Source organism: Oncorhynchus gorbuscha, unplaced genomic scaffold (genome assembly GCF_021184085.1).
Source record: "Oncorhynchus gorbuscha isolate QuinsamMale2020 ecotype Even-year unplaced genomic scaffold, OgorEven_v1.0 Un_scaffold_554, whole genome shotgun sequence".
Lineage (NCBI taxonomy): Eukaryota > Metazoa > Chordata > Actinopteri > Salmoniformes > Salmonidae > Oncorhynchus > Oncorhynchus gorbuscha.
Window position 1 is genome coordinate 140,245 of NW_025745385.1, and position 24,756 is coordinate 165,000.

At 46.0% G+C, this 24,756-nt stretch overlaps 1 pseudogene; it reads left to right on the forward strand.

Annotated features, from left to right (window-relative positions):
* LOC124018648 overlaps positions 1-24,756 on the forward strand; it is a 78,425-nt pseudogene that overhangs the window by 40,373 nt on the left and 13,296 nt on the right.

The following is a 24,756-nucleotide window of genomic DNA, read 5'->3' on the forward strand; positions in this document are numbered from 1 at the left end:
ATATGTTAAAGGGAAAGAGAAAAGGGGTAATTAAGTATATGTTAAAGGGAAAGGGGGTAATTAAGTATATGTTAAAGGGAAAGGGGGTAATTAAGTATATGTTAAAGAGAAAAGGGGTAATTAAGTATATGTTAAAGAGAAAAGGGGTAATTAAGTATATGTTAAAGGGAAAGGGGGTAATTAAGTATATGTTAAAGGGAAAAGGGGTAATTAAGTATATGTTAAAGGGAAAGGGGGTAATTAAGTATATGTTAAAGGGAAAGAGAAAAGGGGTAATTAAGTATATGTTAAAGGGAAAGAGAAAGGGGGTAATTAAGTATATGTTACAGGGAAAGGGGGTAATTAAGTATATGTTAAAGGGAAAGGGGGTAATTAAGTATATGTTAAAGAGAAAAGGGGTAATTAAGTATATGTTAAAGGGAAAAGGGGTAATTAAGTATATGTTAAAGGGAAAGGGGGTAATTAAGTATATGTTAAAGGGAAAGGGGGTAATTAAGTATATGTTAAAGGGAAAGAGAAAAGGGGTAATTAAGTATATGTTAAAGGGAAAGGGGGTAATTAAGTATATGTTAAAGGGAAAGAGAAAAGGGGTAATTAAGTATATGTTAAAGGGAAAGAGAAAGGGGGTAATTAAGTATATGTTACAGGGAAAGGGGGTAATTAAGTATATGTTAAAGGGAAAGAGAAAGGGGGTAATTAAGTATATGTTAAAGGGAAAGAGAAAGGGGGTAATTAAGTATATGTTAAAGGGAAAGGGGGTAATTAAGTATATGTTAAAGGGAAAGAGAAAGGGGGTAATTAAATATATGTTTAGGGGGCAATCTACAGGTGCTACATCCATTTTTGGACGTATAAGTGAATGATATGTACATATTGACATATTGAATATAAGGTGTTAGTGCTTCCTGAGCTCAGTTCAACTGTCACACTGCATCAGATCCCAGAAGAGAAGATTGTTTTACTGTTGTTAATGTTGTAAACAATGTAAATGTAAACAAACTCTATATGGCCTCATAACATGGCTACAACGATCATGTTGATATCCTGGACGGTCAGTCTTTGCATCCATAGCTCTGACTATGAATTTGAGAGGGGTTACATTACTCCAGGCCCAGCTTTTGACTGAAACATGAGTCAGTCGAGAGCTTTATTATTGTTTCAACTGCTGATTGCCTCTTTAAAGTAATATAGTCTTGTCTTCTATGTTATGTACTAAAATGTATATATTCTATGCACTTAATAACTAAATTTTCCTGTCTGAAAATGTTATGTGCAGTTACTAACTAAAGAATCCTGTCTGACACTGTTATGTGCAGTTACTAACTAAAGAATCCTGTCTGATTGTGTTATATGCAGTTACTAACTTAATAATCCTGTCTGACACTGTTATATGCAGTTCATAACTAAAGAATCCTGTCTGACACTGTTATATGCAGTTCATAACTAAATAATCCTGTCTGACACTGTTATGTGCAGTTACTAACTAAAGAATCCTGTCTGACACTGTTATATGCAGTTACTATCTTAAGAATCCTGTCTGATTCTGTTATATGCAGTTCATAACTAAAGAATCCTGTCTGACACTGTTATATGCAGTTCATAACTAAACAATCCTGTCTGATTCTGTTATATGCAGTTCATAACTAAAGAATCCTGTCTGATCCTGGCTGTGACTCCAGCTAACCAGGATCTGGCCAACTCTGATGCTCTCAAGATTTCTAAGGAGGTCGACCCTCAAGGTAAGGAGGGGGGGCAGAGTGTGTGTAGAGAGGTTACGTTTGTATGTGTGTGTGTCAGGCAAATCTGTTATGTTGTATGTGTTCTAACAGGCCCACAATGTGGTTACTAAAATCCGATTTGGAAATATTTGTCTGTTTTCGCTGCATAAAAGTGGTCAAACTCTTACCTGATCTTTTCATATAATGGGATGGAGAGAGAGTGGAAAGAGTGGAAAGTTGCCACGGCGACGACCTGTGTTGACCTATGTGTTTCCAGGGTTACGCACCATCGGAGTGATCACCAAGCTGGACCTGATGGATGAGGGGACGGACGCACGGGACATTCTAGAGAATAAACTACTGCCGCTACGAAGGGGTGACACACACACACACACACACACACACACACACACACACACACACACACACACACACACACACACACACACACACACACACACACACACACACACACACACACACACACACACACACACACACACACACACACACACACACACACACACACCTGTTATAAGCTGCTCCCTCCAGGTTATAACAGGGTAACAACCACCTCTCCTCCTCTCCAGGTTACATCGGGGTGGTGAATCGTAGTCAGAAGGATATTGACGGCAGGAAGGATATTAAAGCAGCTCTGGGTGCAGAGAGGAAGTTCTTCCTGTCTCATCCAGGATACAGACACATAGCTGACCGCATGGGAACACCACATCTACAGAAAACACTCAACCAGGTTAGATATGTAGACACTATATCAACATTTGACTAGTTCTTCAAAGTAGATAAGACATACTTTCACAAACTGTCTCTGTCCTCTCTCTCTCTTGTCGTTGTGTACATTCCTCTTCCACGTGGTCTGTGTGTCTAACCCAGCAGGGTGTAAAAGGTTATCTGTCCAGAGATCTGTAGATAATGATGAGATGCTCATGTCTCCGCTTTAACAATGGGAGTCGTTGTCCCAAAGGCAGGAATGGAGACGACAAGCTTCAGATCTGCATATTTTGCCCATAGAAACGCATTGGGCTTATTTTGGACAGATTTTTAGCGGGTGAGCCCTCTCGTTTCGCCTCTTCCTCTCTCACCCGTCTAGGGAAAAAAGCAGGTGCAATGGGTTAAGGTCATTGTAGTTCATTATTACGTTTCTGCACTGAACTAGGTTGAATATTTGCTTCAGCCCAGCGTCCCACATATTTTTTGACTTGAGAATCATTTGTGAATTATTTGATTTCTCTCTAGAGAAACAGCGTGTTGGACTAACAAAAAAAAATACTGTTTGGAATTCAAGTAATTGAACCGACGCCAGCCAATTAGTTATAACCCCCAAAAAACGAAAATGTCAGTTAATCGCTCGACACTACTCTCTCTCTCTCTGTCTCTCTCTCTCTCTCTCTGTCTCTATCTTTCTCTTTCTCTCCCACCCTGTCTCTATTTTTCTCTTTCTCTCCCTCTCTATCTTTCTCTTTCTCTCCATCTTTCTCTCCCACCCTGTCTCCATCTTTCTCTCCCACCCTGTCTCTATCTTTCTCTTTCTCTCTCAATCTTTCTCTTTCTCTCTCTCTCTATCTTTCTCTTTCTCTCCCACCCTGTCTCTATTTTTCTCTTTCTCTCCCTCTCTATCTTTCTCTTTCTCTCCCACCCTGTCTCTATCTTTCTCTTTCTCTCTCACTCTGTCTCTATCTTTCTCTTTCTCTCTCACTCTGTCTCTATTTTTCTCTTTCTCTCCCTCTCTATCTTTCTCTTTCTCTCCCACCCTGTCTCTATCTTTCTCTTTCTCTCTCACTATCTTTCTCTTTTTCTCTCTCTCTCCCTCTCTATCTTTCTCTTTCTCTCCCACCCTGTCTCTATCTTTCTCTCTCACTCTGTCTCTATCTTTCTCTCCCACCCTGTCTCCATCTTTCTCTCCCACCCTGTCTCTATCTTTCTCTCCCACCCTGTCTCTATCTTTCTCTCCCACCCTGTCTCTATCTTTCTCTTTCTCTCTCACTCTGTCTCTGTCTCCATCTTTCTCTCCCACCCTGTCTCTATCTTTCTCTTTCTCTCCCTCTCTATCTTTCTCTCTCACCCTGTCTCTATCTTTCTCTCCCACTCTGTCTCTATCTTTCTCTCCCACCCTGTCTCTATCTTTCTCTCTCACTCTGTCTCCATCTTTCTCTCTCACTCTGTCTCTATCTTTCTCTCTCACTCTGTCTCTATCTTTCTCTCCCACTCTGTCTCCATCTCCCCCCCCCCCTCTCCCTCCAGCAACTGACCAACCACATCCGGGACACGTTGCCAGGGTTACGTAGTAAGCTCCAGAGCCAGCTTCTCTCTCTGGAGAAAGAGGTGGAGGAATACAAGAACTTCAAACCAGACGACCCAACACGCAAGACCAAGGCCCTACTGCAGTCAGTATATAAACACACACACACACACACAAGACCAAGGCCCTACTGCAGTCAGTATATAAACACACACACACACGCAAGACCAAGGCCCTACTGCAGTCAGTATATAAACACACACACGCAAGACCAAGGCCCTACTGCAGTCAGTATATAAACACACACACACACATATATATATACTGTATCTGTCTGTCAGTACTTTTGTAATATGACTGTGTGTGTGTGTGTGTGTGTGTGTGTGTGTGTGTGTGTGTGTGTGTGTGTGTGTGTGTGTGTGTGTGTGTGTGTGTGTGTGTGTGTGTGTGTGTGTGTGTGTGTGTGTGTGTGTGTGTGTGTGTGTGTGTGTGTGTGTGTGTGTGTAGGATGGTTCAGCAGTTTGGTGTAGACTTTGAGAAGCGTATTGAGGGATCAGGTGATCAGGTGGATACTGCGGAGCTCTCTGGAGGAGCTAGAATCAACAGGATCTTCCACGAGAGATTCCCCTTCGAACTGGTCAAGGTACACACACACACACACACAAATTGTTTTACTATCCTTGTGGGGACCCAAAAATGTATTCCCAATCAAAATCCCTAACCGTAAACCCCAACCCCAACTCTAACCCTAACCCCCAACCCCAACCCTAACTGTAAACCCAACCCTTAACCCAAACCCTAACCCTAACCCTAAACGTAAACCCAACCCTAAACCCCAACCCTAAACCCTAACCCTAAACCCTAAACCCTAACCCTAAACTCTAACCGTAAACCCAACCCTAAACCCAAACCCTAACCGTAAACCCAACCGTAAACCCAACCCTAAACCCCAACCCTAACCGTAAACCCAACCCTAAACCCCAACCCTAAACCCTAAACCCCAACCCTAACCGTAAACCCAACCCTAAACCCCAACCCTAAACCCTAACCGTAAACCCAACCCTAAACCCAACCCTAAACCCCAACCCTAAACCGTAAACCCAACCCTAACAATAACCGTAAACCCAACCCTAAACCCTAACCCTAAACCTAAACCCTAACCGTAAACCCAACCCTAAACCCCAACCCTAAACCCTAACCCTAAACCCTAACCCTAAATTCTAACCATAAACCCAACCCTAAACCCCAACCCTAAACCCAAACCCTAACCGTAAACCCAAGCGTAAACCCCAACCCTAAACCCCAACCCTAAACCCCAACCCTAACCGTAAACCCAACCCTAAACCCCAACCCTAAACCCAAACCCTAACCGTAAACCCAACCCTAAACCCAACCCTAAACCCCAACCCTAACCGTAAACCCTAACCGTAAACCCTAACCGTAAACCCAACCCTAAACCCTAACCCTAAACCCTAACCCTAAACCCTAACCGTAAACCCAACCCTAAACCCTAACCCTAACCCTAACCTCTAACCCTAAACCTAACCCTATCCCTAAACCCTAACCCTACCCGTAAACCCAACCCTAAACCCTAACCCTAATCATAACCCCAACCCTAAACCCTAACCATAACCCCAACCTTAAACCCTAACCATAACACCAACCCTAAACCCTAACCCTAACCATAACCCCAACCTTAAACCCTAACCATAACCCCAACCCTAAACCCTAACCCTAACCATAACCCCAACCTTAAACCCTAACCCTAACCCTAACCATAACCCCAACCCTAAACCCTAACCCTAACCATAACCCCAACCTTAAACCCTAACCATAACCCCAACCCTAAACCCTAACCCTAACCATAACCCCAACCTTAAACCCTAACCATAACCCCAACCCTAAACCCTAACCCTAACCATAACCCCAACCCTAAACCCTAAGCTTAAAATAGTATTTTTCCTTGTGAGGACTGGCGTAATGTCCCCACTTCTCAGAATGTTCCTTGTTTTACTGTCTATGTGAGGACGTCTGGTACCTAGTAAAACCAAAAACACACACACTGATTTCGCCTCTGTGTGTTGTGTTCAGATGGAGTTTGATGAGAAGGAGTTGAGGAGAGAGATCAGTTATGCCATCAAGAACATCCATGGAGTGAGGCAAGTACAGACAGACAGACATCTACCTGTCTGTCTCTATCTCCCTCTCTATCTACCTGTCTGTCTCTATCTCCCTCACTATCTACCTGTCTGTCTCTATCTACCTCTCTATATACCTGTCTGTCTCTATCTACTTCTCTATATACCTGTCTGTCTCTATCTCCCTCTCCATATACCTGTCTGTCTCTATCTACCTCTCTATATACCTGTCTGTCTCTATCTCCCTCTCTATCTACCTGTCTGCCTCTCTATATACCTGTCTGTCTCTATCTACCTCTCTATATACCTGTCTGTCTCTTTCGCCCTCTCTATCTACCTGTCTGTCTCTATCTACCTCTATATATACCTGTCTGTCTCCCCTCTCTATGTACCTCTCTATCTGTCTCTCTATCTACCTGTCTGTGTCTATCTCTATGTGTCTGTCTGTCTGTCTGTCTGTCTGTCTGTCTGTCTGTCTGTCTGTCTGTCTGTCTGTCTGTCTGTCTGTCTGTCTGTCTGTCTGTCTGTCTGTCTGTCTGTCTGTCTGTCTGTCTGTCTGTCTGTCTGTCTGTCTGTCTGTCTGTCTGTCTGTCTGTCTGTCTGTCTGTCTGTCTGTCTGTCTGTCTGTCTGTCTGTCTGTCTCTGCCTACATATGTGTCTGTCTGTCTCTGCCTACATGTCTGTGTGTCAGTTTTTACCTACATTTCTGTCTATCTGTCTGTCTGTCTTTCCACCTGCCTCTCTCTACATGTCTGTGTGTCTGTCTGTCTGTGTGCCCCCTCCAGAACAGGCCTGTTCACCCCTGATCTAGCCTTTGAGGCCATAGTGAAAAAGCAGATCATTAAGCTGAAAGAGCCGTGTCTGAAATGTATGGACCTGGTGATCCAGGAGCTCATCAACACCGTGCGCCAGTGCACCAATAAGGTACCTCGCTGCATGGAGCCTGTAAAGCCCTGTCATGTTACTCCAGGCCACATGGGAGCGCTATGGAGCTAGCCTTTAATGCTACCATGCTAACCTCGGCCCCAGGATAGTGCACCGCATGGAGCCTGTAATGCCCTGTCATGTTACTCCAGGCCACATGGGGGCGCTATGGAACTAGCCTTTAATGCTACCATGCTAATCTAGGCCCCAGGATAGTGCACTGCATGGTACTGTGTAGGGTGAAGTTGACCCTAAAAGCTGATCTGGGGTCAGTTTAGCATTTTCCACACTAATGGTTAACGATTAGGTTAGTTTAGAATTGGGGAAGAGAAGCTGATCCTAGATCTGTACCTAGGGGAGACTTCACACCAGGGAGCATGGAGCCTGTAATGCCTGACATGCCATGCTACTCCTGGCCACAGGGGGGCGATGTGGAGCTTTCTTCTACTGTTTTCAGGGTGTTGTGCTGTGAGATGTGTGAGACTGTTTATGTTTCTCCTCACGTGTCTCTGGTTCCACCTGAAGACAAACTGCAGATTGACACACGCGTGCGGACACACACACACACACACACACACACACACACACACACACACACACACACACACACACACACACACACACACACACACACACACACACACACACACACACACACACACACACACCTTGTAGTGGATGTCAAAGTTTAGTAACAGATGCCAGTATGAACTAACTGACTAAACAAAATGCCTTTTATCTCTCTCTCTCTCTCTCTCTCTCTCTCTCTCTCTCTCTCTCTCTCTCTCTCTCTCTCTCTCTGTGTTCTTCTCCCTCTATCCCTTCATCTCTCTCTTTTATTTTATTTCTCTCCTTCACTGCTCCCCTACCTCTCTCCCTTCCGGACTTCCCTGACTCCTCCCCACCATGACCCGTCCCACTCACGGACCCCTCCCACTTCCGGACACCTCCCCACTTCAATGACTCCTCCCACTCCCTGGCTCCTCCTTCTCCTGCCCTACCGTGATAAACTACATCTCCCACGATGCTCCAGAACAGGCCTGTTCACCCCTGACCTAGCCTTTGAGGCCATAGTGAAAAAGCAGATCATTAAACTGAAAGAGCCGTGTCTGAAATGCGTGGACCTCGTCCTGTCCGAGCTCACCTCCCTCGTCAAGAAGTGTACCGGAAAGGTAAAGAGAAGAATCACAGTGGAGGGAAGGAAACAAGGAGGGAAGAGAGAAGAGGGACAGTGGAGGGAAGGATACAAGGAAGGAGGGAAGAGAGAAGAGGGACAGTGGAGGGAAGGAAACAAGGAAGGAGGGAAGAGAGAAGAGGGACAGTGGAGGGAAGGAAACAAGGAGGGAAGAGAGAAGAGGGACAGTGGAGGGAAGGAAACAAGGAAGGAGGGAAGAGAGAAGAGGGAAGGAAACAAGGAAGGAGGGAAGAGAGAAGAGGGACAGTGGAGGGAAGGATACAAGGAAGGAGGGAAGAGAGAAGAGGGACAGTGGAGGGAAGGAAACAAGGAAGGAGGGAAGAGAGAAGAGGGACAGTGGAGGGAAGGATACAAGGAAGGAGGGAAGAGAGAAGAGGGACAGTGGAGGGAAGGAAACAAGGAAGGAGGGAAGAGAGAAGAGGGACAGTGGAGGGAAGGAAACAAGGAAGGAGGGAAGAGAGAAGAGGGACAGTGGAGGGAAGGAAACAAGGAGGGAAGAGAGAAGAGGGACAGTGGAGGGAAGGAAAGAAGGAGGGAAGAGAGAAGAGGGAAGGAAACAAGGAAGGAGGGAAGAGAGAAGAGGGACAGTGGTGGGAAGGAAACAAGGAGGGAAGAGAGAAGAGGGACAGTGGAGGGAAGGAAACAAGGAAGGAGGGAAGAGAGAAGAGGGACAGTGGAGGGAAGGATACAAGGAAGGAGGGAAGAGAGAAGAGGGACAGTGGAGGGAAGGAAACAAGGAAGGAGGGAAGAGAGAAGAGGGACAGTGGAGGGAAGGAAACAAGGAGGGAAGAGAGAAGAGGGACAGTGGAGGGAAGGAAAGAAGGAGGGAAGAGAGAAGAGGGAAGGAAACAAGGAAGGAGGGAAGAGAGAAGAGGGAAGGATACAAGGAAGCAGGGAAGAGAGAAGAGGGACAGTGGAGGGAAGGAAACAAGGAAGGAGGGAAGAGAGAAGAGGGACAGTGGTGGGAAGGAAACAAGGAGGGAAGAGAGAAGAGGGAAGGAAACAAGGAAGGAGGGAAGAGAGAAGAGGGACAGTGGAGGGAAGGAAACAAGGAAGGAGGGAAGAGAGAAGAGGGACAGTGGTGGGAAGGAAACAAGGAGGGAAGAGAGAAGAGGGACAGTGGAGGGAAGGAAAGAAGGAGGGAAGAGAGAAGAGGGAAGGAAACAAGGAAGGAGGGAAGAGAGAAGAGGGACAGTGGAGGGAAGGAAACAAGGAAGGAGGGAAGAGAGAAGAGGGACAGTGGTGGGAAGGAAACAAGGAGGGAAGAGAGAAGAGGGACAGTGGAGGGAAGGAAACAAGGAAGGAGGGAAGAGAGAAGAGGGACAGTGGAGGGAAGGATACAAGGAAGGAGGGAAGAGAGAAGAGGGACAGTGGAGGGAAGGAAACAAGGAAGGAGGGAAGAGAGAAGAGGGACAGTGGAGGGAAGGAAACAAGGAAGGAGGGAAGAGAGAAGAGGGACAGTTGAGGGAAGGAAACAAGGAAGGAGGGAAGAGAGAAGAGGGACAGTGGAGGGAAGGAAACAAGGAAGGAGGGAAGAGAGAAGAGGGACAGTGGAGGGAAGGAAACAAGGAAGGAGGGAAGAGAGAAGAGGGACAGTGGAGGGAAGGAAGAAGGAGGGAAGAGAGAAGAGGGAAGGAAACAAGGAAGGAGGGAAGAGAGAAGAGGGACAGTGGAGGGAAGGAAACAAGGAAGGAGGGAAGAGAGAAGAGGGACAGTGGAGGGAAGGAAACAAGGAGGGAAGAGAGAAGAGGGACAGTGGAGGGAAGGAAACAAGGAAGGAGGGAAGAGAGAAGAGGGACAGTGGAGGGAAGGATACAAGGAAGGAGGGAAGAGAGAAGAGGGACAGTGGAGGGAAGGAAACAAGGAAGGAGGGAAGAGAGAAGAGGGACAGTGGAGGGAAGGAAACAAGGAAGGAGGGAAGAGAGAAGAGGGACAGTGGAGGGAAGGATACAAGGAAGGAGGGAAGAGAGAAGAGGGACAGAGGAGGGAAGGATACAAGGAAGGAGGGAAGAAAGAAGAGGGACAGTGGAGGGAAGGAAACAAGGAGGGAGGGAAGAGAGAAGAGGGACAGTGGAGTAAAGGAAACAAGGAGGGAAGAGAGAAGAGGGACAGTGGAGGGAAGGAAACAAGGAGGGAAGAGAGAAGAGGGACAGTGGAGGGAAGGAAACAAGGAAGGAGGGAAGAGAGAAGAGGGACAGTGGAGGGAAGGAAACAAGGAGGGAAGAGAGAAGAGGGACAGTGGAGGGAAGGAAACAAGGAGGGAAGAGAGAAGAGGGACAGTGGAGGGAAGGAAACAAGGAGGGAAGAGAGAAGAGGGACAGTGGAGGGAAGGAAACAAGGAAGGAGGGAAGAGAGAAGAGGGACAGTAGAGGGAAGGATACAAGGAATGAGGGAAGAGAGAAGGGGGACAGCGGCTGCTTCCAGATTGTCTTTCCTTACTCCCAAAGAGTGCACTCGTTCACTTCCCTTCAAGGAAATGACTGAAATGACTGTAGAAACTCCCTCTCTAGCCACATACCTCCACCGATCTAGTGCTTTTAGATTTGTGGGAAGTAGTGAACGAGTGTACACTTTAGGAAGAAGGAGATAGTATTGGAACGTACCCAATAAATTGATGGACGGAGAGAATGAAGAGAACTGTGTTTCTACCACTTCTCCTGCTAGTCTCACCCCTCCACCCTCCCTCCCTCCACCCCTCCTTCTCATCTCCCTCCACCCTCCCTCCCTCCACCCCTCCTTCCCGTCTCCCTCCACTCTCCCCAATTGATTTCATTTCTCCTCACCCCTCTGAGTTGAACTATTGCTGTCTGTATAGTCACCCCCCCCCCCCCATAAGCACTAGCCGTGTTCCAGGCTGACTACATTACAGACAACGCCTGGATAGGTGTTTAGCATATTTAACAACAAACCACAACATATGATGTAGTAATCTGATGCCTGACTGCACAGTCAGTGACGTGGCACGCAAACATTGTTTGATACACTGCAATGGCTGCAGGAGAGTACCACAGTGTGAGTCATAATACCCATAAAACCTAGCTGTCAAACAAGGAACTGTTTCCAATCATTTTCCCACCATACATTCTTCCCATAGAGGATTTTAGAAACTCTTGAAATAATGTCTGTGTTTCATATAGGTTTACCCTGGCGGGGCATTTTCATAACCGCGTAAATCTCTCTAGGACAAGGTGACTTTTATCAATATAGTCGCCTGTATTTACCCCCCTCCCCCAAAATGAAATGCTATTTAGCTGCTAAAATGTTTATCGTAAAGAACTACAAACGCCATGAGGATCTGGACCAGTCTGCCGAATCCAGGCCAAGGTAAGAATCTCTGGATTAACTATCTCATGTTAGATACATTTAGTCATGAATAAATTGGCAACATTTCTGTAAATGGACAATTCTGTGAACCGTGTAAATGGACAATTCTGTGAACCGTGTAAATGGACAATTCTGTGAACCGTGTAAATGGACAATTCTGTGAACCGTGTAAATGGACAATTCTGTGAACCGTGTAAATGGACAATTCTGTGAACCGTGTAAATGGACAATTCTGTGAACCGTGTAAATGGACAATTCTGTGAACCGTGTAAATGGACAATTCTGTGAACCGTGTAAATGGACAATTCTGTGAACCGTGTAAATGGACAATTCTGTGAACCGTGTAAATGGACAATTCTGTGAACCGTGTAAATGGACAATTCTGTGAACCGTGTAAATGGACAATTCTGTGAACCGTGTAAATGGACAATTCTGTGAACCGTGTAAATGGACAATTCTGTGAACCGTGTAAATGGACAATTCTGTGAACCGTGTAAATGGACAATTCTGTGAACCGTGTAAATGGACAATTCTGTGAACCGTGTAAATGGACAATTCTGTGAACCGTGTAAATGGACAATTCTGTGAACCGTGTAAATGGACAATTCTGTGAACCGTGTAAATGGACAATTCTGTGAACCGTGTAAATGGACAATTCTGTGTAAATGGACAATTCTGTAAATGGACAATTCTGTGAACCGTGTAAATGGACAATTCTGTGAACCGTGTAAATGGACAATTCTGTGAACCGTGTAAATGGACAATTCTGTGAACCGTGTAAATGGACAATTCTGTGAACCGTGTAAATGGACAATTCTGTGAACCGTGTAAATGGACAATTCTGTGAACCGTGTAAATGGACAATTCTGTGAACCGTGTAAATGGACAATTCTGTGAACCGTGTAAATGGACAATTCTGTGAACCGTGTTGTGCAAGTTTTGACACAATACCTGAAAGCAAAGGTGTCATCTAGAGATGACGGGCAGGAGCCTGCAGGGATTTGTAGTTTTGCATGATGTCTACTTTGATGCTAATCAGCATTTTCAAATCTGAGAGTAAATAGAGCCGAATATACTGATAAAAGTCACCTTGTCCGAGAGAGATTGACATGGTTATCAGAACGTCACACCAGGGTGAACATACACAAAACACAGCCCTTATTTCAAGCGTTTCAAAAATGTCCTATTGGAAAAATGAAGGGTGGAAAGACAATTGGAAGCCTTTCCCTGTTTGACCACTAGGTTTTATGGGTATTACAACACCTCCACTGTGGGGCTCTATGTAGTCGGCCTGGAATGCGACCTCTGCCCCTAAATCCAACAGCCCCTCCCTCTGATTCTACACCCGCCCCCTTCCTCACAGTGATTGTTGCTTCAACCTCCCTTCACCCCACCTCTCCCTCGATTACCCAATCAAAACACTCACCTCCCCTTATCGCAGCTTAAAACGTCAGCCCCGAAGCCTTTGTCTTTATCGTTCCCCCTATGTAGCTCAGGGGGAAGACGTTCTGTGTGACACATCCTTTCCTATGCTTACCCAACCATGTCCAGTCACTCAACCCCTACTTTTGACCAATCAGAACGTTCGTGCTGTGTCTTTAAATCCTCTCTGTGACTCTCACCTCTGTTCCCTAACTCACCTTGTGCTAACATGCTAAATCACAGGCGTCAAACTCATTTCATGTCTGCAGGTTTTCACTCCTCTCTCAGATTGATCAATTCAGACTGTTTAGTTAGTTACTGCCCTGACGTGGTTGTCCAGATCTTATTGAACTGACCTGGTTGTCCAGGTCTTATTGAACTGCCCTGGTTGTCCAGGTCTTATTGAACTGACCTGACCTGGTTGTCCAGATCTTATTGAACTGACCTGGTTGTCCAGGTCTTATTGAACTGCCCTGACCTGGTTGTCCAGGTCTTCCAGGTCTTGAACTGCCCTGACCTGGTTGTCCAGGTCTTATTGAACTGCCCTGGTTGTCCAGGTCTTATTGAACTGCCCTGACCTGGTTGTCCAGGTCTTATTGAACTGCCCTGACCTGGTTGTCCAGGTCTTATTGAACTGCCCTGACCTGGTTGTCCAGGTCTTATTGAACTGCCCTGACCTGGTTGTCCAGATCTTATTGAATTGCCCTGACCTGGTTGTCCAGGTCTTATTGAACTGCCCTGACCTGGTTGTCCAGGTCTTAATGAACTGCCCTGACCTGGTTGTCCAGGTCTATTTGAACTGCCCTGACCTGGTTGTCCAGATCTTATTGAACTGCTCTGACCTGGTTGTCCAGGTCTTATTGAACTGCCCTGACCTGGTTGTCCAGGTCTTATTGAACTGCCCTGACCTGGTTGTCCAGGTCTCATTGAACTGACCTGGTTGTCCAGATCTTATTGAACTGCCATGACCTGGTTGTCCAGGTCTTATTGAACTGCCCTGACCTGGTTGTCCAGGTCTTATTGAACTGCCCTGACCTGGTTGTCCAGGTCTCATTGAACTGACCTGGTTGTCCAGATCTTATTGAACTGCCATGACCTGGTTGTCCAGGTCTTATTGAACTGCCCTGACCTGGTTGTCCAGATCTTATTGAACTGCCCTGGTTGTCCAGGTCTTATTGAACTGACCTGGTTGTCCAGATCTTATTGAACTGCCCTGACCTGGTTGTCCAGATCTTATTGAACTGCCATGACCTGGTTGTCCAGGTCTTATTGAACTGCCCTGACCTGGTTGTCCAGGTCTTATTGAACTGACCTGACCTGGTTGTCCAGGTCTTAACTGAACACAAGTTGAGAGAAGATAATAAAACCAGCAGACAGAGTTGGACTCTCCTTCACTAAATCAATCAATTGGCATTAGTGCTTAGCTTGGGATACCTGTGGGTTATTGATGACAGTATTGTGAGCATGCTGGGATACCTGTGGGATATTGATGACAGTATTGTGAGCATGCTGGGATACCTGTGGGATATTGATGACAGTATTGTGAGCATGCTGGGATACCTGTGGGATATTGATGACAGTATTGTGAGCATGCTGGGATACCTGTGGGATATTGATGACAGTATTGTGAGCGTGCTGGGATACCTGTGGGATATTGATGACAGTATTGTGAGCGTGCTGGGATACCTGTGGGATATTGATGACAGTATTGTGAGCATGCTGGGATACCTGTGGGTTATAATGACAGTATTGTGAGCATGCTGGGATACCTGTGGGATATTGATGACAGTATTGTGAGCATGCTGGGATACCTGTGGGTTATAATGACAGTATTGTGAGCATGCTGGGATACCTGTGGGTTATTGATGACAGTATTGTGAGCATGCTGGGATACCTGTGGGATATTGATGACAGTATTGTGAGCATGCTGGGATACCTGTGGGATATTGATGACAGTATTGTGAGCATGCTGGGATACCTGTGGGTTATTGATGACAGTATTGTGAGCATGCTTGCTGAAACCAGATAAAAATCTCCTAAATCAGATCAAATTAGCCCCAAACCAGTTTGTGTTAGTTTAAACTGGTTTTCCTAGATTCAAACTGGTTGATGTTAGTTTATACCAGATATACTACCAAGCAGGAGCAATGTCCTATCTGCATGACCCCTCTATGCTAACTGTCTGTCCCCTACACATGTCAATCACTAGGGGGTGTCTGTTTGGCTGGATGGATGACCCCTCTATGTTGAACACTCTGTCCCCTACACATGTCAATCACTAGGGGGTGTGTCTGTTTGGCTGGATGGATGACCCCTCTATGTTGAACACTCTGTCCCCTACACATGTCAATCACTAGGGGGGGTGTGTTTGGCTGGATGGATGACCCCTCTATGTTGAACACTCTGTCCCATACACATGTCAATCACTAGGGGGTGTGTCTGTTTGGCTGGATGGATGACCCCTCTATGCTAACTGTCTGTCCCCTACACATGTCAATCACTAGGGGGTGTGTCTGTTTGGCTGGATGGATGACCCCTCTATGTTGAACACTCTGTCCCATACACATGTCAATCACTAGGGGGTGTGTCTGTTTGGCTGGATGGATGACCCCTCTATGTTGAACACTCTGTCCCCTACACATGTCAATCACTAGGGGGTGTGTCTGTTTGGCTGGATGGATGACCCCTCTATGTTGAACACTCTGTCCCATACACATGTCAATCACTAGGGGGTGTGTCTGTTTGGCTGGATGGATGACCCCTCTATGTTGAACACTCTGTCCCCTACACATGTCAATCACTAGGGAGGGTGTGTTTGGCTGGATGGATGACCCCTCTATGTTGAACACTCTGTCCCCTACACATGTCAATCACTAGGGGGTGTGTCTGTTTGGCTGGATGGATGACCCCTCTATGTTGAACACTCTGTCCCCTACACATGTCAATCACTAGGGAGGGTGTGTTTGGCTGGATGGATGACCCCTCTATGCTAACTGTCTGTCCCCTACACATGTCAATCACTAGGGGCTGTGTGTTTGGCTGGATGGATGACCCCTCTATGCTAACTGTCTGTCCCCTACACATGTCAATCACTAGGGAGGGTGTGTTTGGCTGGATGGATGACCCCTCTATGCTAACTGTCTGTCCCCTACACATGTCAATCACTAGGGGGTGTGTCTGTTTGGCTGGATGGATGGTGTGTGTCTGAGTGAGAGAGAGGTGTGTGTGTGTGTGTGTGTTGATGCATGTGTGTGTGATTGTGTGTGCGTGTGTGTGCATGCATGTGTGTGCAATTTTACGTATGTGTGTGCATGCATGTGTGTGTGTGTGTGTACATGCATGTGTGTGTGATTGTGTGTGTATGTGTGCCGTCAGTACCTGCAGCATTGTGTGTTGTTCCACAGCTTGGCTCCTACCCCAGACTGAGAGAAGAGACGGAGAGAATCGTCACAACCTACGTCAGAGAGAGAGACATCAAAACCAAAGACCAGGTGAGAGAGAGACATCAAAACCAAAGACCAGGTGAGAGTGAGACATCAAAACCAAAGACCAGGTGAGAGAGAGACATCAAAACCAAAGACCAGGTGAGAGTGAGACATCAAAACCAGAGACCAGGTGAGAGTGAGAGATAGATGAGAGAGAGAGACATCAAAACCAGAGACCAGGTGAGAGAGAGACATCAAAACCAGAGACCAGGTGAGAGAGAGACATCAAAACCAAAGACCAGGTGAGAGTGAGGCATCAAAACCAGAGACCAGGTGAGAGAGAGAGGTAGATCAAAACCAGAGACCAGGTGAGAGAGAGACATCAAAACCAGAGACCAGGTGAGAGAGAGAGGTAGATGAGAGAGAGAGAGACATCAAAACCAAAGACCAGGTGAGAGAGAGACATCAAAACCAAAGACCAGGTGAGAGTGAGACATCAAAACCAAAGACCAGGTGAGAGAGAGACATCAAAACCAGAGACCAGGTGAGAGAGAGACATCAAAACCAGTGACCAGGTGAGAGAGAGAGGTAGATCAAAACCAGAGACCAGGTGAGAGAGAGACATCAAAACCAGAGACCAGGTGAGAGAGAGAGGTAGATCAAAACCAGAGACCAGGTGAGAGAGAGACATCAAAACCAGAGACCAGGTGAGAGAGAGCGGTAGATCAAAACCAGAGACCAGGTGAGAGAGAGACATCAAAACCAGAGACCAGGTGAGAGAGAGAGGTAGATGAGAGAGAGAGACATCAAAACCAGAGACCAGGTGAGAGTGAGAGATAGATGAGAGAGAGAGACATCAAAACCAGAGACCAGGTGAGAGAGAGACATCAAAACCAGAGACCAGGTGAGAGAGAGAGGTAGATCAAAACCAGAGACCAGGTGAGAGAGAGACATCAAAACCAGAGACCAGGTGAGAGAGAGAGGTAGATGAGAGAGAGAGACATCAAAACCAAAGACCAGGTGAGAGAGAGACATCAAAACCAAAGACCAGGTGAGAGTGAGACATCAAAACCAAAGACCAGGTGAGAGAGAGACATCAAAACCAGAGACCAGGTGAGAGAGAGACATCAAAACCAAAGACCAGGTGAGAGAGAGACATCAAAACCAAAGACCAGGTGAGAGAGACATCAAAACCAGAGACCAGGTGAGAGAGAGACATCAAAACCAAAGACCAGGTGAGAGTGAGACATCAAAACCAAAGACCAGGTGAGAGAGAGACATCAAAACCAGAGACCAGGTGAGAGAGAGACATCAAAACCAAAGACCAGGTGAGAGAGAGACATCAAAACCAGAGACCAGGTGAGAGAGACATCAAAACCAGAGAACAGGTGAGAGAGAGACATCAAAACCAGAGACCAGGTGAGAGAGAGACCTCAAAACCAAAGACCAGGTGAGAGAGAGACATCAAAACCAGAGACCAGGTGAGAGAGAGACATCAAAACCAAAGACCAGGTGAGAGAGAGACATCAAAACCAGAGACCAGGTGAGAGAGAGACATCAAAACCAGGGACCAGATGAGAGAGACATCAAAACCAGAGAACAGGTGAGAGAGAGACATCAAAACCAAAGACCAGGTGAGAGAGAGACATCAAAACCAAAGACCAGGTGAGAGAGAGACATCAAAACCAAAGACCAGGTGAGAGAGAGACATCAAAACCAAAGACCAGGTGAGAGAGACATCAAAACCAAAGACCAGGTGAGAGAGACATCAAAACCAAAGACCAGGTGAGAGAGAGACATCAAAACCAAAGACCAGGTGAGAGAGACATCAAAACCAAAGACCAGGTGAGAGAGAGACATCAAAACCAGAGAACAGGTGAGAGAGAGACATCAAAACCAGAGACCAGGTGAGAGTGAGACATCAAAACCAGAGACCAGGTGAGAGTGAGAGATAGATGGAGAGAGAGAGACATCAAAACCAGAGACCAGGTGAGAGTGAGAGATAGATGGAGAGAGAGAGACATCAAAACCAGAGACCAGGTGAGAGTGAGACATCAAAACCAGAGACCAGGTGAGAGTGAGAGATAGATGGAGAGAGAGAGACATCAAAACCAGAGACCAGGTGAGAGTGAGAGATAGATGGAGAGAGAGAGACATCAAAACCAGAGACCAGGTGAGAGTGAGAAATAGATGAGAGAGAGAGACATCAAAACCAGGGACCAGATGAGAGTGAGAGATAGATGGAGAGAGAGAGACATCAAAACCAGAGACCAGGTGAGAGAGAGCGATAGATGGAGACGAGTGGGAGAGAAAGAGAGGCTGACATCTAGTCAAATGGCTACCCAGACTATTCATATTGCCCCACCTCCCCTCTCCACACCACTGCCAGTCTCTGTTGTCATCTATGCATAGTCACTTTAATTAACTCTACCTACATGTACAAACTATCTCACATAATACCTCAATGTGCCCCTCTCACATTGACTCTGTACGGGTTCCCCCTGTATATAACCTCCACATTGACTCTGTACGGGTTCCCCCTGTATATAACCTCCACATTGACTCTGTACGGGTTCCCCCTGTATATAACCTCCACATTGACTCTGTACTGGTTCCCCCTGTATATAACCTCCACATTGACTCTGTACTGGTTCCCCCTGTATATAACCTCCACATTGACTCTGTACTGGTTCCCCCTGTATATAACCTCCACATTGACTCTGTACTGGTTCCCCCTGTATATAACCTCCACATTGACTCTGTACTGGTTCCCCCTGTATATAACCTCCACATTGACTCTGTACTGGTTCCCCCTGTATATAACCTCCACATTGACTCTGTACTGGTTCCCCCTGTATATAACCTCCACATTGACTCTGTACTGGTTCCCCCTGTATATAACCTCCACATTGACTCTGTACTGGTTCCCCCTGTATATAACCTCCACATTGACTCTGTACTGGTTCCCCTGTATATAACCTCCACATTGACTCTGTACTGGTTCCCCCTGTATATAACCTCCACATTGACTCTGTACTGGTTCCCCCTGTATATAACCTCCACATTGACTCTGTACTGGTTCCCCCTGTATATAACCTCCACATTGACTCTGTACTGGTTCCCCCTGTATATAACCTCCACATTGACTCTGTACTGGTTCCCCCTGTATATAACCTCCACATTGACTCTGTACTGGTTCCCCCTGTATATAACCTCCACATTGACTCTGTACTGGTTCCCCCTGTATATAACCTCCACATTGACTCTGTACTGGTTCCCCCTGTATATAACCTCCACATTGACTCTGTACTGGTTCCCCCTGTATATAACCTCCACATTGACTCTGTACTGGTTCCCCCTGTATATAACCTCCACATTGACTCTGTACTGGTTCCCCCTGTATATAACCTCCACATTGACTCTGTACTGGTTCCCCCTGTATATAACCTCCACATTGACTCTGTACTGGTTCCCCCTGTATATAACCTCCACATTGACTCTGTACTGGTTCCCCCTGTATATAACCTCCACATTGACTCTGTACTGGTTCCCCCTGTATATAACCTCCACATTGACGCTGTACTGGTTCCCCCTGTATATAACCTCCACATTGACTCTGTACTGGTTCCCCCTGTATATAACCTCCACATTGACTCTGTACTGGTTCCCCCTGTATATAACCTCCACATTGACTCTGTACTGGTTCCCCCTGTATATAACCTCCACATTGACTCTGTACTGGTTCCCCCTGTATATAACCTCCACATTGACTCTGTACTGGTTCCCCCTGTATATAACCTCCACATTGACTCTGTACTGGTTCCCCCTGTATATAACCTCCACATTGACTCTGTACTGGTTCCCCCTGTATATAACCTCCACATTGACTCTGTACTGGTACCCCCTGTATATAACCTCCACATTGACTCTGTACTGGTTCCCCCTGTATATAACCTCCACATTGACTCTGTACTGGTTCCCCCTGTATATAACCTCCACATTGACTCTGTACTGGTTCCCCCTGTATATAACCTCCACATTGACTCTGTACTGGTTCCCCCTGTATATAACCTCCACATTGACTCTGTACTGGTTCCCCCTGTATATAACCTCCACATTGACTCTGTACTGGTTCCCCCTGTATATAACCTCCACATTGACTCTGTACTGGTTCCCCCTGTATATAACCTCCACATTGACTCTGTACTGGTTCCCCCTGTATATAACCTCCACATTGACTCTGTACTGGTTCCCCCTGTATATAACCTCCACATTGACTCTGTACTGGTTCCCCCTGTATATAACCTCCACATTGACTCTGTACTGGTTCCCCCTGTATATAACCTCCACATTGACTCTGTACTGGTTCCCCCTGTATATAACCTCCACATTGACTCTGTACTGGTTCCCCCTGTATATAACCTCCACATTGACTCTGTACTGGTTCCCCCTGTATATAACCTCCACATTGACTCTGTACTGGTACCCCTGTATATAACCTCCACATTGACTCTGTACTGGTACCCCTGTATATAACCTCCACATTGACTCTGTACTGGTTCCCCCTGTATATAACCTCCACATTGACTCTGTACTGGTTCCCCCTGTATATAACCTCCACATTGACTCTGTACTGGTTCCCCCTGTATATAACCTCCACATTGACTCTGTACTGGTACCCCTGTATATAACCTCCACATTGACTCTGTACTGGTACCCCCTGTATATAACCTCCACATTGACTCTGTACTGGTTCCCCCTGTATATAACCTCCACATTGACTCTGTACTGGTTCCCCCTGTATATAACCTCCACATTGACTCTGTACTGGTTCCCCCTGTATATAACCTCCACATTGACTCTGTACTGGTACCCCCTGTATATAACCTCCACATTGACTCTGTACTGGTACCCCCTGTATATAACCTCCACATTGACTCTGTACTGGTTCCCCCTGTATATAACCTCCACATTGACTCTGTACTGGTTCCCCCTGTATATAACCTCCACATTGACTCTGTACTGGTTCCCCCTGTATATAACCTCCACATTGACTCTGTACTGGTTCCCCCTGTATATAACCTCCACATTGACTCTGTACTGGTTCCCCCTGTATATAACCTCCACATTGACTCTGTACTGGTTCCCCCTGTATATAACCTCCACATTGACTCTGTACTGGTTCCCCCTGTATATAACCTCCACATTGACTCTGTACTGGTTCCCCCTGTATATAACCTCCACATTGACTCTGTACTGGTTCCCCCTGTATATAACCTCCACATTGACTCTGTACTGGTTCCCCCTGTATATAACCTCCACATTGACTCTGTACTGGTTCCCCCTGTATATAACCTCCACATTGACTCTGTACTGGTTCCCCCTGTATATAACCTCCACATTGACTCTGTACTGGTTCCCCCTGTATATAACCTCCACATTGACTCTGTACTGGTTCCCCCTGTATATAACCTCCACATTGACTCTGTACTGGTTCCCCCTGTATATAACCTCCACATTGACTCTGTACTGGTTCCCCCTGTATATAACCTCCACATTGACTCTGTACTGGTTCCCCCTGTATATAACCTCCACATTGACTCTGTACTGGTTCCCCCTGTATATATTGTTATTTTTTACTGCTCCTCTTTAATTACTTTTATCTCTTATTCTTATCCACATTTTTTGAAACTGCACTGTTGGTTAGGGGCTTGTAAGTAAGCATTTCACGGTAAGGTCTACACCTGTTGTATTCGGCGCATGTGACTAATACAATTTGATTTGATTTGACCCGACCTGTCTGTCCTGTCTGTCTGTCTCAGGTGCTGCTGTTGATTGACATTGAGCTGTCTTACATCAACACAAACCATGAGGACTTCATTGGCTTCGCAAAGTGAGTTGACCCTAGCAACGACTTTTCAACATTCACCTGACTGTAACCCCTAGCAACGACCAATCGACCTTCACCTATGTAACCCCTAGCACCGACCTTTCAACTTTCACCTATGTAACCCTTAGCAATGACCTACCTCTTAAGGATTAGCCCCTTTTTTAAAAATTTTCACCTAAAATGTTCTTGTTACTTACAACCTCATGCTAATCCCATTAGCCTTCGTTAGCTCAACCGTCCCGCTGATCCTGTAGAGGTTATAGTTTGCCCACTTCATGTCAGTTGTCCACGGCTGCGTCCCAATTATCTCTCCTTTCTCCCAAAGTGTGCACTTGTTCACTCCCCTTCACTGATTTGAAAGGAAACGACTGATATATTGAAACTCCTATCTAGTCCATGCCTACTCCACCATTCCAATGCTTTTAAACTTGTGGGGGGTAGTGAACGAGAGCACACTTCAGGAAGAAGGAGAGACGATTGGGAAACACCCAGTATGTGATAGTCTTTCTATCTGGCCTCTGTCTCCCTTGTAGCGCTCAACAGAGGACCACTGTTACTGCTGCTATTAACAACAAGAAGAGAGTGATGCCAAACCAGGTACCACAAAAAAAACTACCCTCCTCCTCTCTCCTTTACTTGTCTCTCACTCTCACCCCCCTATCCTGAACTAATGGTCTGTCCCGCTGTGTGTAGGTGATCCGGAGGGGCTGGCTCACTATCAACATAAGCATTATGAAGGGGGGGTCCAAAGACTACTGGTTCGTCCTGACTGCAGAGTCACTGTCCTGGTACAAGGATGAGGAGGTGAGGGGGAGTGTGTGTGTGTGTGTGTGTGTGTGTGTGTGTGTGTGTGTGTGTGTGTGTGTGTGCGTGCGTGCGTGCGTGCGTGCGTGCGTGCGTGCGTGCGTGCGTGCGTGCGTGCGTGCGTGCGTGCGTGCGTGCGTGCGTGCGTGCGTGCGTGCGTGCGTGCGTGCGTGCGTGCGTGCGTGCGTGCGTGCGTGCGCGGGTGGGTGGGTGGCTGGGGGGGTTATATGGAAGACCGATGCACTTGTTTCTTAAACATTTGAACCAGAGACCAATATGAATCGTTACATCCCTACAAGCCGTGTTGACCCAAGCAAGCTTAATACTATGGCTAGTGGCTTGACCGGATCCAACCCTCAACCAGATACCATTGTTGTCTTAGACATTCAGGATATTCAGATGATGTCATCTAGACAGTTAGCTAACTCACTAGATAGCTACTGAATCAGATGATGTCACCTAGACAGTTAACTAACTAACTAGATAGCTACTGAATCAGATGATGTCACCTAGACAGTTAACTAACTCACTAGATAGCTACTGAATCAGATGATGTCATCTAGACAGTTAACTAACTCACTAGATAGCTACTGAATCAGATGATGTCACCTAGACAGTTAACTAACTAACTAGATAGCTACTGAATCAGATGATGTCACCTAGACAGTTAACTAACTCACTAGATAGCTACTGAATCAGATGATGTCACCTAGACAGTTAACTAACTCACTAGATAGCTACTGAATCAGATGATGTCACCTAGACAGTTAGCTAACTCACTAGATAGCTACTGAATCAGATGATGTCACCTAGACAGTTAACTAACTCACTAGATAGCTACTGAATCAGATGATGTCACCTAGACAGTTAACTAACTCACTAGATAGCTACTGAATCAGATGATGTCATCTAGACAGTTAACTAACTCACTAGATAGCTACTGAATCAGATGATGTCACCTAGACAGTTAACTAACTCACTAGATAGCTACTGAATCAGATGATGTCACCTAGACAGTTAACTAACTCACTAGATAGCTACTGAATCAGATGATGTCATCTAGACAGTTAACTAACTCACTAGATAGCTACTGAATCAGATGATGTCACCTAGACAGTTAACTAACTCACTAGATAGCTACTGAATCAGATGATGTCATCTAGACAGTTAGCTAACTCACTAGATAGCTACTGAATCAGATGATGTCACCTAGACAGTTAACTAACTCACTAGATAGCTACTGAATCAGATGATGTCACCTAGACAGTTAACTAACTCACTAGATAGCTACTGAATCAGATGATGTCACCGAGACAGTTAGCTAACTCACTAGATAGCTACTGAATCAGATGATGTCACCTAGACAGTTAACTAACTCACTAGATAGCTACTGAATCAGATGATGTCACCTAGACAGTTAGCTAACTCACTAGATAGCTACTGAATCAGATGATGTCACCTAGACAGTTAACTAACTCACTAGATAGCTACTGAATCAGATGATGTCACCTAGACAGTTAACTAACTCACTAGATAGCTACTGAATCAGATGATGTCATCTAGACAGTTAACTAACTCACTAGATAGCTACTGAATCAGATGATGTCACCTAGACAGTTAACTAACTCACTAGATAGCTACTGAATCAGATGATGTCAC